The sequence below is a fragment of the Euwallacea fornicatus genome, chromosome 22 (assembly GCF_040115645.1).
Source record: "Euwallacea fornicatus isolate EFF26 chromosome 22, ASM4011564v1, whole genome shotgun sequence".
NCBI lineage: Eukaryota > Metazoa > Arthropoda > Insecta > Coleoptera > Curculionidae > Euwallacea > Euwallacea fornicatus.
This window is the reverse complement of record NC_089562.1, coordinates 1604769-1617850: the sequence shown is the minus strand read 5'-3', so window position 1 is coordinate 1617850 and position 13082 is coordinate 1604769. Positions and strand designations below refer to the sequence as shown.

The 13082-nt window shown below is 35.1% G+C and overlaps 1 protein-coding gene across 2 annotated transcripts in view; it reads left to right on the top strand.

Moving 5' to 3' along the window:
- Positions 1-13082, top strand: part of tei (teiresias) — a 169062-nt gene that overhangs the window by 65393 nt on the left and 90587 nt on the right. The gene's annotated exons all lie outside the window — the stretch shown is intronic.

The following is a 13082-nucleotide window of genomic DNA, read 5'->3' as shown; positions in this document are numbered from 1 at the left end:
TTGTCTTGCATCCGGGTATTAAAACCAGTACTTAATTATCAGGGCGTAAAACTCAATTAGCGCGGCGAGTTTGATGGTAAAAATTAATTTGGCATCTTGCATATTCATCTAACCTTAAAAACCCTCGAAGTAATGAAATTCATAATGCGGCAAAAATCTGCATAAACAGAATTTTTAAATTAAAATTTTCGCGGATATCTTCCGGAAAAACCCGTGAAAATAATTAAAATTTTTCGCGTCCCATCGAACCTGCTTTCGGTTTTTTTTTTAAACTCAGGTATTTGCATTTTATATTTCCGGAAAGGGACTTTACGGCTTTGCGGATAATTATATGATTAGACGTTAATGAAAACTCCACAATCATCGCGAAATGAATAGAAGTATAGGTAAATCAGCCTTACTCGGGATAAATTCCGATGTGAAACACATACCTAATTGCCTCGAACATCGCGGTAAGCAGAAACCTTTATTAAAGCTTTTAATGAACTCTTGTAGTATGAAATAATATTAAGTTCCAAATTATGCTCCGTGAACTAAACTTAATACTTTACCGCAACTTCCAAAGCGATGTCGCCGAATATTGTCAGTCTCAGGGCTCTATTTTCAGGGAGCAAGTTTCCATGTTAGAGATATTATTAACCTTGATGCTTGCTGCCGTCATAAGGTTTTCCTCTGATTGCCTATTAAAAGTTCTTTGGAGAAGTTGTTCCATTATGGTATACCTACGTTCGTTGGGGGACAATTTTACGCCCTAAAAAAATATGTAGAGAAAAACATGCGATATTTCCCTGAAGCAGTTTTCACAGGCTGCAGGACCTCATTTTGAAGTGTTCGAGTTTAATATATCAGTTGGTTACACTGAAAAACAACGCACGGAATAACGTGAAACGTTCCAGGAATTAATCCCCGTAGCTCGGGTAATAATACAGGGTATTTCATTTGTAGTGACACAAGCGATTATCTCCAAAACCAAATTTCAAATCAAAAACAATTTAAAACAAACTTTGCTTTAAACAAACAACCCACACATGCGAGTTTTTTCTCAAGTTCATTTAAAAGAGATTACGAGGGCAATTTTGATTTTTTTTTATGGAACATCCGTTATTTTTGGTAAATTTGCGAAAAGGTTAAAAGTGAAAGTATATTTTTCTGAAAGAGTTTTTTCGGAAACTTCTCGTTTTCCACATATCAACAAAATTGAAGTAACACATTTGAAATAACTTAAATAACTGAAAATTCGCAGATTTCAAAAATTAATCCAAAATAATAGTAAAACATTGTTTTAAAACATTTATCAGTTGAACAAAAAAAACACTTTTTAACTTGAATGCGCTCGTAAATTTTTTTGAATTATCGCATTTATTCATATTTTTCAAAAGAACGTTTAAGACGGAACTACTCTTTTTTCCCACCTAAAGTTGTTAATTTAGAAGTGGAAAATAGGGAACTTTCCTAAAGAAATCAACATTCAAATGGTGTTAACTTATGAAAAACGTGGTCAAAACGGCTATAAAACTTATCGGATTTATGTGTCAAGGTTCTCTGAAGAAAAAGCACCTAGTCGTCGAAAGTTTTATCCAATAATCGAGAAATTTCTTGAAAGTGGTGACGTGGAGAAAAATATAAAAACCCGCGCAAGAACTGCCATCAATGACAACAATCAAAAGCTCGGTGGACTGACTACCCGAATCACCGGATTCGACCTCGTTAGACTTTTTTCTTGGGGCGTTATCTTAAAAAAAAAGTGTATGTTCAAACCTCAACAACTCTGGATGATATGAAAAACCGCATCGAAGCATCTTTTAAAGCAATTGCTGAAGAAATGCTTGGAAATGTTTCGAGATCGTTTACCATGAGTATTGGAAAATGTGTTGATGTGGAAGATTGACATTTTTTTGACTGATAAATACGTAAAAATTATTTTTACTATGATTTTAAAATCTGCGAATTCCATTTTTGTTGATAATTGGAATACTAGAAGTTTCAGAAAACAATTGTTCGATCAAAAATTACTAATTGTTTAAGATTTTTGCAAATTTACAAAAAAATGGGTATTTTACTTACAAAAACAATATTGGCATTGAAATTTCCTTTAAAAGAGCTTGAGTAAAAAATTATTTTTGTGCGTTGGACGTCTCTTCTTATAATAAACAATTTGTTTGAATTTGTTTAAATTTTAATTTTGGTTTTGGAGGTAATCGCTCGTATCATTTTAACTTAAGCACCCCGTATATCTTTTAATTTGTGAGAGGAAGTCATTTGGAAATTTGACTGGACGTTTCTAAGATACGTAACGACACATCTCGTTTTTGGCACTTTTCAAACTGCAAGCGTCGATATCTCGGAAAATCGTGGAGTTATTGCCTTAACTGGTTCATTCGCTCAAGTTTAACCTCTCAGTGCACTCTACAAGCCCTTGTAGACTGTGTTGCAAAACCTCTTCTATTCTTATTTGACCGCGAGTCAAAATGAACTGAATACTTCAAAATTCTAAAAATCCAAATACAAATTCGAAAATAAAGAAATGGTTGAATCCGTCCCTGGAAGGTGCTATTAGTAATGGGTCCTAATACTGGACACACGCGTGTAGCGAGTAAGAATTAACATATTTGTCTATGTAAATTAGATACAAAAAGGATTAAACCTATTGATGAAATATAAATTAATCTGCTTCGGCAATTAAAACTCAAATTTACAACTATTCAAATTCTAATTATCGTATAATGCATATCCTACTACAATTATCAGAGAAATTTGTATAATTTGTTATGGTTGGAAATGCGTTACCTGAATAGTGACAAGCTCAAATATCCGAAGTAATTTATATTGATTGAAAATTTAATATAATTTTTATATGGCGGAAAATAAGTTTCAAATTATTTCACCTAATCTAATTAAATTTGTAGGATTATCATAACAAGCACCGACATTATGAGTGGACGAACTTGGGTGAAGGCCCAGGGCGGCAGAGTTTCCTGACCAGCGGTTTTTTTTAAAGGGAGGGGGGGCGGTGATTAAACATTTCGTCAAGGGCGCTAAACTTGATAAGGCCGGCCCTGATCATAATTAAACTTTATTTCTTCCTAACTTAACATACATAAGCTGAAAGACGCGAGGAAAAAATATGAGGCCATGGCGAGGTGAAATTCATGGTCATCACGTTTAGTGCCAATAGCTGATGACAACGGTGCTTGCTGGGCGCTGCATAGCGGAACAACAAAAGCCCCTGTGGAGTGCGGCACATTCATAATTTCTCGTAACTGGTACATGGAAAAACTATTTTCTCTGTTATTCATATAATTCGAGCTTTCAGTCCGATTTCATTGTTGTGTATGATTTTCGGACATCGGAATGCCGCACAAACTTCCCAGAGATTTACCGAGGAAGTTGTGCGGGAATTAGACCCTCTGCTGTCGTATCGATTATGCTCTATTAGGCTCTTTCTAAGAGCATCTGCAACATTTACGCGGCCTATACATGTAAAGTGTTGTTGCGCAATATTTGAATTTTTGCAATCGAATCGATCATTGCCAAATGATAGTCTCGGGCTGTGCAATATATTGCACGAAACCAAAATATCTTGAAATTTAATGCGTAATATGGGAAATGCTGTGCCACGTATAGGTAATAATGTGGAATATGGTAACGTTTGGTACCAAGAAGTTGCGAAGAGCGTGTCTTTCTGGAGAACTAAAACGATGAGAAGAGGTTCGTGTTTTATTTTGTTAAGGTGTGCTGTTCATTAGAGTTTGTGGTTTAGAGCAAAAGTAGAGCGCGCCTGCCAACATACTACCATTCATTCAACCACCTGTTCTAGATCACCAAATATGACGAAAATTTTTGAAAAATGATTAAAAGCGCTTCGTTTCCGATATAAAAAGTGTGACATGTTGATTCCTGAAGATGTTTTTTTTATTAATATTTCCAAAATATTTCGAGATAATTATATGAACTTTTGTACTTTGTTACAATTTTTGGCGCCTTTTTTGAATCTCGTTAGACAAATTGACACATTTTTGCAGGAGGGGGCAATGCAAAGGAGCAGTGCTTCAAAAATATCAGCACTTTAACTCTACAGACGATTTGGCAGGAAAAATGTTAAAATTAAAGGTATTTACTTATAAAACGTACTCTTGTTAAAAGTGGAAATTTCTAGTGGTATTCGAAAAAATTGAGTATTAACAAATCAGTGGGTACTACGTACTTTATTACATATTATATGTCATATAAAGGGTGCAGGAGATTTTCAGCATCTGTTACATTAAACAATCTCTAGACAGAACTGAGAAGGTATTTGCCATTTTTTTGTTCTCAAAAGAGTTTTTTTTTATTTCCTAATAATCACATAACTAAAAAACGGCTATAGTAATATTTAATTTTTCATGAATTTATGTTTGACATATGTTTCCATTAAAAACCAAAATTGGGCAGGATTGCAGCTGAGAGGTCGAAGGAAAACATTTCATTTTGTTACTGTCCGACTTGGTAATTAAAAAAATCTATTCAAATGTAAACCAATTTGAACGTAGGGTTTCATGGAATTTTCTTTCAGTGTAGAAGCATCATCACTCAGGAAAAGGAAGGGCAATTGTTCCTGACTATTTAGCAGTTGTGCAGATTCCGAGGTTTCAAGTGAATTATTTGAAAGTGCCCTCCCAAACTCTGTGTAATTAAATACACCACCGTCTGATAGTCGTCTATTAATTCCTACGTCAACCCTTAAAATAAACTCACAATTTGCATTCGCTACTGCCATCGTCAAAATACTGAAGAATTTTCAGTAGTTGCAGAACAGCGATTCTAAATTAGGACATTTTCTCATTGCAACGTGTTCTCCATCAAGTACTCTCAAACAGTTTGAAAAATTCCACATATTATCGTGCGATTTTTGCGAACGCTTTTCCGAACCCTTAAAAATCTTTATTGATTGAAATATCTAAGAAAAGTTCTTAAAGTAAATCTTAGTAAAGGTTGAATATTTCTCTCATTTAGTTTTAACTGAGAATTGAGCCATTTTTCCCAAAGAAAACAAAAGAAGTAATGAATAATGCGCTTCAGACGTAAAGAACACACTCATCCTCCTAAGCACTAAGTATACGGAGTGTTTCAGAATATGTGGGCAATTTTGCGAATTCACAATGAGTGTATCGAAATAACACAAGTTCCTATTAAAAAAAAATTCTGCCCCCCGTCCTTAAGGAGATACAAGCTCTTGAAGGACGCCTCAGGAAATAAGTTTTTCTTGAATACATTTTAAAATATTTATTGTAATGAAATAATTTTTTAGTATGATGGATGTTAGATGGGGTTCTTTAGAATCAAACTATTTAAATACATTTGACTGGTTTATTTTGCCAGCATCGGAGCAACTTTAGTCCAAAAATCATAATATTTTTACATTCTATGTGAATAAAGGCATCAAAATAACTTTTTGAGGTAATATCCACCTTAGACTAAAAAAAAGGTATTCCCGCTCGTTATCGCAAAAATAAACCGTTTCCGAGAAAAAATCATTTTTACCGCATAAAGATTTCATTGAATAACTTTGTATGATGGTTCAATGTGGGCTCCTTAAATTCGTATTTATTCCCTGGACCTAAGAAAATTGTTGGACTCTCTACAATGCTCAAAAATTCGTTCTTATTTCCTCACAATGAAAAACGATTTTTTCTAATAAATTTTTCCTATTGTCTAACTAAAATTAATGTAAAATTTAAGGCATTATAAATTATTAACTGGAACTAGAACACAAATCAAATTCGGTAAAAAAAAAAATTCTCGAAAACAATTTATATTTGCAATAACGAGCGACAATACTCTTTTTTGGTGCAAAAGTTATTTAAAAGATATTTTGATGCCGTTATGGATACAGGGTGTAGAGAAAAATATGATTTGTGTATTAAAGCTGATCCGTTCCTGGCAAACTAAACAATTCAAATGTGTTTAAGTGGTATGTAAAGTACCGTAGGTTGCGTCTATGGATACCACGATCTGTTTTGTAATGTGCCCAGAATGCCTATAGTTTAGCGTCCATCATACGGAGATGAAGGTTGGTTTATGTATGGAATTTCCAACAATTTCCTTTGTCAGACCAAGAATTTAAGTATAATTTACCTTTCGTTAAACTTCCATAACTGCAAAAATATAATGAAAGACCCATCGGTTATTCATCTATACTCTGCCTTACGAAGATGGAGTATCCACGTAAACAAGTTCATGCCACATTCACGTGATCCGCTTAAAATGAGAGTATGAACTGGACCGTAGTCAGCCCACTATTACATAAAAAAGTTGTTTAAACGACCTTGTTAATAAATTATATTTCTCGACGACTATTAAACCTAAAAAAAAGCCTGGTACACCAAAAGGGCATTATCAGCTAAATTACTACCCACCTGATAATACTAACGATAAATCCTCTTCGAAAGAGGGATTATATACATAGTTATATACTTGTACTATTGGAAAGTTTTAAAAAAGTGCGGTTTTGCTCGCGTATAATTAATCCGCACCGGTACATCACAGGTATAATTTCAGGGAATCCCATCTAATCATCCTAATCATACTAAAAATTATTTAATTACATTAAGTACTTTAACTTATTCAACAAAAACTTATCTTCAGAGGCATCCTTTAGGAGCTTGTATCTCTGTAGGGAGGGTCTACAGGGTTTATAGAAAAAACTTTAAAAGGAACTTGTCATATTATTTTTATGCATTCCCTACGAATACGAGGGATTGTACACATATTCTGGGACATTCTTTCCCATTGAAATGTTATTTTGCATTTTTTTCTGCTTGATACTTTCTCAACTGTCGTCCCACCTACAATTTGTACACAAATTATTTACTATCATTTGGTGGGAATCGAACAATAAGTTCGCCCTAATATTTATAGCAACGTTGCCAACAACTTTTCGTCAAAGAGCTAAAATAGTTTATGCGATACTCTCATATTGCCCCTATAATTTTACACCACGAGCGCTTCACTCTTGCAGCCCTTATCGCCACTCTCCGGTGTCTGGATTAATGTCCAAAAAAGACAAGGTTTGAAAAGTTGGCAACAGTGTGGAGTGGCTTAGAGCCAACGCTGCCGCCTCTGGTGATATTAGTAAGCCCTATGATTTATTGAAGTTCATGACAAAGTGCGGATGGCGAAAGAAAGGGGGCGCAGACCCGCTTGTTTCCTTATGCTCTTTTTGATTTCGCATCTTTTTTTGAAAGCTCATTTGTTACGTACTGATTAAATTGAGCATCGGCGAGTAAAAATTTACAGACTCTAAGCAGAACTTTAAAATATCGATCAGTTGAACAATATCAGACGAAATTAAGCTCCTAATTTAAGCTGACTGGGACGTGAAAAAGCAGAAATAGGTCAGCGCAGCAGCTCTGTGTAATAAGTTAGGATTAGGTCAGCAACTCTTAGGTTTAATAGAGTAATGAACTAAACCGGCATTAAATCGCATCACTTCCTTCGGAATTAAACCTGCTGATGGGGACAATATTCTTTAAATGAAAAACTCTTTCGATATTTTAATAAATTATGTTCTGCTGAGTGTTGAAGAATTATTATGTCTCTGTTATTGAATAATTGAAATTTAATACCACGCTAGATAAATCACTTTTTAAAATAATTGTTTTAAAACAATACAAAGCCACCGACAATATATCATCCCGTTACAACGAAATAACAACCGACTGCAGCATCCCAAAATTCAATATTTATTAATGCGTTCAATAAAATACAAATCATGCGATTTCTGTTTAATATATGTTTGCCGTTAAAGTAAAACCTTTAATAAATATTTCTACAGAGTGGTGCTATACAACTTTTAATCCCCGAAATTGGAACAAACACAGACATCAACTAACATTGCAGTGCAGTTTAATATGGGAACGAAACCGAAAAATGTGATTTGCCGTCATGTGCAAAGCCAGCACTTGTGTTAGCTTTTCATATATTTTTATTGACCCTTCCTTCAGCAAAGTTCGTATTACGTCGAATTTTCGCTTTAAAAAGGTTTATATTTTTATTTTAATAACAGTTTTCGATTTGCGAAAAGGGACCTCTCGAACATGTTACGTTGCAAACCTCGAATAATACATATTTTTGGGCCAACAGTAATGGTGCAAAACACGGCCAAATGTCCCAGAACTACTCTCAAAATATAAACATCCCCCGAGGGTGCACCGCTTATCCCAGCAAAACTGCGCACACTAAAAGGGAGATTAATTTTCGACGAGGAGGTTTCACAAACTAGTATACAACCCTCCATGTTAATATATATTTAAATGTATTCTGCATAATACAAAATGTAAATACCGAGGGTTTGTGTCGAGTTAGCGGGTTAGAGGAACCCCAGATGCGCTTATCCCTTTTTCTTACACCTAATGTGTAGAGGAGGGATTTTCTTGTATTCGATAAAATCGCAGAAACACGAAGATTGCATTTCCCATGGTACTTTAGGACATTCTTCAACGTACGAATAATTCTCGGAAAAAACATTTGCATGTGTACATTCATACAGGGTGTCCAGAACCGTCATGCCATAAATTCTAGGGGTTTTAGAGAAGGCTAAAATAATGCTAGTGTTTCATATAAACAAATTCTTAACTGTCCGCACTCAAACTAAGAAGTTAAAAAAGTATTTCTTCTGTAATTTTCAAACAATTATCATGATGACAATGAAAGTTTGGCGGTTTCAACAAATCATTGTCCTGCTTATTTTCATGTCTTCCTTGTACAGGGAAGTAAAACTTTTTTATTTAAAAACATTTTTTATTTTTAGTTAGTTAATTAAGTCATTATTATTTTTCGTAATTTTATTTTTTCACAATTTTCCTACAAAAAAGCTCTTGCTCTAATCGATATTTTGAACAATTTTTGAGAAAATCGCATTTTATTATCAACATGCACCAAACATGCCAACAATTTGAAATCAAATGAAGTAGCAGTTTACTTTAAAAAAAAAGTATGTACTACCACTGAAGTTGTAGTACATGCCCCCATAAGAATGTTTAATATGAGCATCCTGGATTGCAACACGGCAGCTTCCACAGCATTACCGTTCGCAAGTCCGAACATGAGATGCATATTTGCATACTCCTCGTTGCTAAACTCCGAGATATTATTAAAATAACTCATGTCGATGACATCAAATATTGACATAAACACTTTTGGTATCTTTAGCCGCATTACTTACCATTTTTTTTTATAATAAACTGCTATTTTAAAATACTATTTTTTCAAAAACGGCATAAGATATCGATTAAAGCAAAATATTACAGTTTTTTAGAAAAATTGTGAGAAAACCGAGCTACGAAAAAAACTGATTTTGTTAACTCAGTAAAAACATGAATGAGTCTAAATTAAAAAAAAATTCTTCTCCTACATTAACAAGACATATGAAACGTCTGCTCCGTTTAAGAGATACGGGGTGTTTAAATTTAAATTTAAATTTGGTTTCCTGTGAATATTTTTGGACACAGATCAATCAATCTTATGAAATTTAATGGATATTCCCCAAGAGTACTTTTTTGTATAAAACTAAACATACAATAATGCCCTTAATACAAAAGTGACCCACAGTGTGGGGCAAAAAAGTTAGGGACAACTTAAACGTGATGAAACTCTGTACGTGGCGCCCTCTATCAGTGATCAAAAAACTAAGACAACATTTGAGTTTTGCATCATAAAAACCCGCGAATGTTAAATATCATCCGATTGACTCATCGTTGTCCAAAAATATTCACAGAAAACCAAATTAAAATTAAAATTTAAACACCCTGTATCTGTTAAACGGAGCCGCTGCGACCATATGTTAATAGAAACTTTTTGTATTGGAATTGGCCAGAGATTCATTCCTTGAAATATCCGCACATACTTAATTAACGCTCTGTACAGAGAAGGCTAAAATAATACTTCTGCTAATATTGTTTTAGCCTTCTCTATAATCCCCAGAATTTATAACATGCCTTCCCGGACACCCTGTATGCAGGGCACCTGTTTTTGAGACTCGACAAAGCATCTCGGTAACGATAAAAAACACCAGGTTGGCCAAATTGGGGCCCAGTTACGTAATTAATGGAGGCAGTTCTAACGCATTAATCCTTAAAGTTGCAATGATCTTCCTTCGCAGTTCACTAATATCGATGGGAACGGATCTATAAATAAAGTTTCTCACAGTTCACCATAAGCAACGATCTAACGAAGATGGATCTGGTGTGCGTACCGGCCAAGCCATGTTTGACCACCGTCTTACTGGAGCCAAGGGTTATACAAGCGGTCGAGGCGAGTGTTGCTATGGATGTAATTCGTAAGGCGTTATCCCGAAATAGAGTAAATGGAAAAGTGAACAATCCATTTCGAATGCGTTAAATCTATGTATGAAAAGAAGAGCAAAAGCGCTGTAAAGAAATGAAATGTATTAAAACATGAGTAAATGGGTTGAAATTGGTTCGATGATTGATGGATTTGATGGTATACGATCTGTTTGTTGTTTAGCCAAAATCTAATGAAAAATATGATGAAAATGATCAATCTCTCTGCGAGGCACGTAACCTTTTTCATTTTCAGACTAATCAATAGACATGAAGAAAGTTTGAAACAATTTCCGGGTAAATGTAATTGAATTAAACCGCCTGCATACAATAAATAAATGCAACGTCAAATGCAACGTATAATTTAATTCGAGTCGACGAATCGCGAAAAAGCGGGCGTGCCAACCTGACAAAACAGTTTCCTGCAGACCGCAGAGAGAAACGAAGAAATTGGTTAAATTAAAGAATAACAGAGGTTTTTGCCGTTCGAGGACAGACTTTGAATAAATTGATTAGAGAAGCTATTAATTTTATTGAAATGTAGGGGCCCTGGAGGTCTGTTATTTGCCTTCCTTTTGTTTGTGTTCTCGGTTTTTTTTTCGAGTTCGTTACGAAGGCTGAAGGGGCCATTCATAATTGAAACGGACCAATTGAGCTTTAGGAATATAGAAATGGATCACTCTCGTTCATATCGCAATTAGTGTTAACGCACCGATATTGAGTTTACGTGCACTACAAGTTACGAGTTTCGATTATCGTCAGAAGCGACAGCAACAAATACTTTAATGCACTTACGCACCTTCAGAAAGTTGAATTTAAAATTCTCATGGGATTACCTTTTCGCTAACGTGTATTATTAACTAAACAGCAACGCGAGAGCGTACCTACTCGCATTCCTTGAATAATTCATGATAATCGTGTAAGGGCAGGGCATAGGGAAAAAAGGGCGAAATCAAAATACAATTTGCCATAAACAGCAAAATTGAAACCGCTTAAAGAAAATGGTAATATTTCGTTTATGCGAAGGGAAAAATAAACGGAAAACGCTCGGTGTGTTTAGAATATCTCCAGGCCCTGGATCGAAATGACCTTTGCGTCTATGGGAGTCCCTCGGGAGCGATATGTAGGACAAGGGAAAGTCTCCTAGCGATATTTAAGGGGAATGAAATATGATGCGAGTGTTGTATCGTGTTGGGTTTATTTAAATGGCATATTTAAGCGGGAAATTATCCTGCTCTGAGGGCGAGTTCTTAAAGGCGAAAGCTCGGTTGTTCTTTAATTTAGTCAATTAGCTGCAAAGTTGTGGTTTGCCGGAAAAGTAGTTTATCAGTTTCATCACGTTCCTCTCGCTGTTCTTTCTTGAGATTTCTATTTACAGGGTTAGATGAGATCTTTTATAATGAATTTTGTTTGATAAAAAAAAATAAATGACTGTTTTTATAGGGCCTCCGGAAAGCAGGGGCGAATTTTAAGATGCAGTAAAGTATGAGTTTTAATAAAAATTGAATTTATTTCGTTGAAAACCTATCGAGTAGCATCTCCAATTTAACTGTGGAAAAATTACATGTGACATATAACCACCCAAAGACGCGCGGCGTTGAGTAATGCGTTCATTGAAATTCGTCATTACGCGTTCACCAGCGTCTGACGGGATGCCGTTAATAACCATTTCAATCTCAGCCTTCAGTTGGGATATTGTTTGTGGTTTGTTGACACATATATATTTTGATTTAATAAATCCCCACGAAACGAAATCCTATGGCGTAGGATCGTATGATCGGGCAGGCCATTCTTGGTTACCACGCAAACGGATTACTTTTTGAGGAAGTTTTCCACACCACTTCGTTGAAACGAAAGATCGTCACTTCCCCCCACGTTCTAAAACTGGAATAAACCAGTCGTAATGGATGTTTCTGTGACGATCTCCGTACGCAGTGACGGCAGCTTCATCGCCCTCCTCGAAGAGGAACGACGGAGATCACTCCTCTTGCCCAGAAAATGTTATCTGCTTCATGACGAGAAACCCTATCGGCCTGATAATCTGAACGATAACAGATAACGAAAATCATAAAACCGTGATAATCGTTCGTAATGTAATAATATCATTTATCATGCTTAAATGGGACATGTTCCTGGGTGTGGTTGTAAAAAAGTAAATTAAGTTTCCGTTAAAATTTTTAAAGTATTTTTTCTGATTCTGTTTTTTAGTAAGTTGCTCTAAAGATTTCCGAGATATCGCGTTCAAAATTTTAAAAGTGCAATATCTCTTTTAGTTTTTGAGATGTGGGCTCACTTCACGGACGTTTTGCGATTCTTAAGGTTATCTCAAACGAATTCGCCTGGAACTAATGAATTGTCAAAAGGGAAGCATAAAATAAAAGAGCAAATGGCATGTTTCTTAACACTTTCACTGCCGCTAGGTTAAAATTCGCAACCCTTAGATGCAGAATCATTTTTGAAGGGGTTCGGCTTCCATTTTAGTAGAGAACTGATGATCGAACTGAGATCTATGATAAAAAATCATGTCTATACATCATTTTTGACGTGTGTCAGCACAGGAACTATTGTTGTGAATAATTTTGAATAAAAAGACTAAGAAACACACACACACACATACAAATATATATACAGTGACTCAAAAAAGTATCCGTACAGCCGGAAAAAAATTCTGTAAACTTTTGACTGATTTTGTTCAAATTTTGTATAATGAAAATTCAAACCGAAACTCAATTTGCGTAATTGAGCAACTTTTGAAAATTTAAC